General features: G+C 52.5%; 1 long non-coding RNA gene across 1 annotated transcript; it reads right to left on the bottom strand.

Annotated features, from left to right (window-relative positions):
* Positions 1–612: 612 nt before the first annotated feature.
* Positions 613–2,498, bottom strand: LOC109248890 (uncharacterized). Its single transcript, XR_002072307.2, has 2 exons — positions 1,206–2,498; positions 613–897 (listed from the first exon to the last, which is right to left on the bottom strand). It is a non-coding gene; the product is annotated as an uncharacterized LOC109248890 (long non-coding RNA).
* Positions 2,499–2,756: the final 258 nt, after the last annotated feature.

Below are 2,756 nucleotides of genomic sequence, written 5' to 3'. Positions count from 1 at the left end.
TCACTCACCTCAGTGTCAGTGCTGACCCACTTCTGGCTATTTTTATTTGTTCCTTGAAAATCCTTGCTGCGTGATTAAAGTTTACTCTCGTCAACTTTGTTCTGACCCTCCCTGCCATCTGGGTCCAAAAGTGCAGCCCTTCCCACCTTGCTCCCTGTAATGACGGGTGAGTTCAGAGCCAAGGAACAGCAGGGTTTTACTGGCGATGTGCCAAATCAGCGACCCCTTTCCCTGCTTCCAGAGCTGGCAGCGAGGAGCTCCTGCCTGCTCGTGGAGCGTCGCTGCCCGTGTCTTCGCCTCTTGTCTGGTTTTCCTCTCGGGAGCACGCACAGTCCCCCCCCACCCGGCAACAGCATCTCCGTGTCCCAGCACTGCGGGGGGGCTCTCACCCCCCGGGGACAGCGAGTGTGCGGGCACTTATCTAGGATTACAACCTGAGTCAACAGTGGGACCAGGAAGTGGACTCAGGGTCCAGCATCGTATGGAAAGTTGGGTGTATTTACTTTTCTCTCAAAGCAAACTTTGATTTACTCTTTAATAAGTCACCGCTGAGGATATAATTCTAGAAAACCCAAGTTCCCATGTTGATAACAGAGGAGAGGAAACAGTGAGTCTTTGCATTTTTCCAGCTTTATCATTAACCCCAGGTGTGGAAACTCACTTGCTTTAGAAGGATTCGTTTCCAAGTTTTCAGGAAGGTGATCATTCTCCATTGATGAGGTATTTTGGGCATCCTGAGCTGAAAGGCATTATAAACGGGGTAGCCCATGGCACCCTGGAGGAGCTGTGTGACTGACTAACCGGTGACCTTGGCTTGGGACAGGTTAACGTCTTGGCTCTATCACTCCCCGTGTCACCTGGGGAATCTCTTCACTTCATTGGCCTCAGTTTCCTCATCTGTAAAATGGAGATAAAAAGTGGTCCCCCTCAGAAGGTTGTTACAAGGATTCAGGAGAGAGACGTATGTGAAGGGTCAGAAGGGAGAGTGGAATAAAGGAGATGCTTAGTATTCAAGCTGTTGGGATTACGTATGACTTAAGTCATTTTGATCGCGTGGAGTAAACCTTCTCATTTTGCTTTCTAGAAGTTTCTCGAGGAAGTCACCTGTCCAAGGTACAAAATGTGATTTCATCCTCCGTGCTTTCCCTGTTTGCTTCCACATGAGTGGATGGAGCAGAAGGGCTAGAATAAAAGAATGTTCTTACCTCACTGCTGATGGGGACGCGGGTCCTGGGAGTGGTTGGGGTGAAAGTTTCCTCTCCTTATGGTCAGTACTTCCTCATTAAATGTGGTGAGCTGCAAACAAAGGAAAAAAAAAAAACCAAGAAGAAAAAGGAGGCCCCCAGGACCCTTCTCATATGTCTGTGATGATCTCTGCAGAGGAGTCATTTCTTTGCTTGCCCCATGGGCCCAAAAATAACTTCCAGGGAGAAGGAGAGCACCCTTTCCTTGAGTTCTCACAAGCTTCTCTCCCGACAGCTCCTGTAGCAGAGATGTGAGCAGGAGTTCATATGTGATGAGCATCAGGAGCAGAAAGAGGGGGGGCACCCAGGAGATGAGGGGTGCGGGGGTGGGTGTGCCATGAGGGGCGCACTCTCTCTCGAGCTTGCCGCTTTTGAAATCTCTAATTGCCATGCACCGATGATTCTGCACTCTGTCAGTGATAGAATCCTCCTTCCACAGGGCGGCCATTCCTCCTGGGCACTGGATGAGCTGGGGTAGAAGGGAGACAGCGTGGCCCAAAGTTAAAGGAACCTGAGACATTTCTTTCCTCCAAAAGAGGCTGGAGAAGCCAAGTGTTCAGGCATTCTTTGGGGGTCGAAAGAGTGATGACAGACGGGGAGAGACGTGTCCATAGACCGTGTAGTGAGATGTCCCCTGCCTCTGCTTGTGACCCCCAGCAGCCCACGAGGCGGGCCTGGGAGTGGAGCCACCATGGGGCTGCTCTGGACTGGGCTGGGCTTGGGGTGGGGGGGTGGTCACACGTTGGAGACAAGCTGGTAATCGGACCTTCGAGCAAAGCTGGAGGTTGAGGGTGTGACAGAGGCCGGTAGCATTCCTGTATGTAGAGACTCCTTCCCCTTCGGCCCTGACCTGGAGATGGGTGCTCCTTCTGCCCTGCTCCGCTGCCATTTCTGGTGGAAATAGCTGGAAAGACTCCTGCTTACCAACAGCGGGGCTCCTTTAGCTCCCACTGCTACCTGGTGACACGCACAGAATCATGCTCGTTCAACGGATGAGGAGACGGAACCTCCCCAGTATCACCCCGCTGGGAAGTGATGGGTCTGGAATTGTGTGCCACACCCTGGCCTCTCTGCCTCCAAGGCTGAGGAGACCCTGAGGAAGCCATCGTTTCTTTCCAGTGTTTTGCAAGGCTGGGTGCAACATCATCTTGGGGAGAGTACACGGGGCTCCCCTTAAGCTCACTAGGCCAGCTTATGATGCAGCACAACCGAAGACACCGCCTTTGTGTTCTTGAAGGACACAGAGCCAAATAAATAGACCCTCAACAAGCTGGGGCTGTTTCCAGAGGGGCTGGGTTCCCACGTATGGCAAGACTCATACAAGGCGGTGGAACAGATTTTGAGAGAGCAGTTTGCTTTGAAGGTGACCTTGGAGGCACATGGCCTTTATCGGTTTTCTGGAATCCTTGCGCAGAGGCAGGCCTGACCGTGGGCCCCTGCTGGCCGAAGTGCCTCCTTGTCGTGAGGGCTTTCTGGCTGTGGAAGAACTTGAGAGAGACTCTCACCACCCTC

This window comes from Panthera pardus, unplaced genomic scaffold (assembly GCF_024362965.1).
Source record: "Panthera pardus isolate Hobbes unplaced genomic scaffold, ASM2436296v1 HiC_scaffold_22, whole genome shotgun sequence".
In the NCBI taxonomy this organism is placed as follows: Eukaryota; Metazoa; Chordata; class Mammalia; order Carnivora; family Felidae; genus Panthera; species Panthera pardus.
Note: the sequence above shows the minus strand (reverse complement) of the source record. Positions and strands in the feature narration are given on the sequence as shown.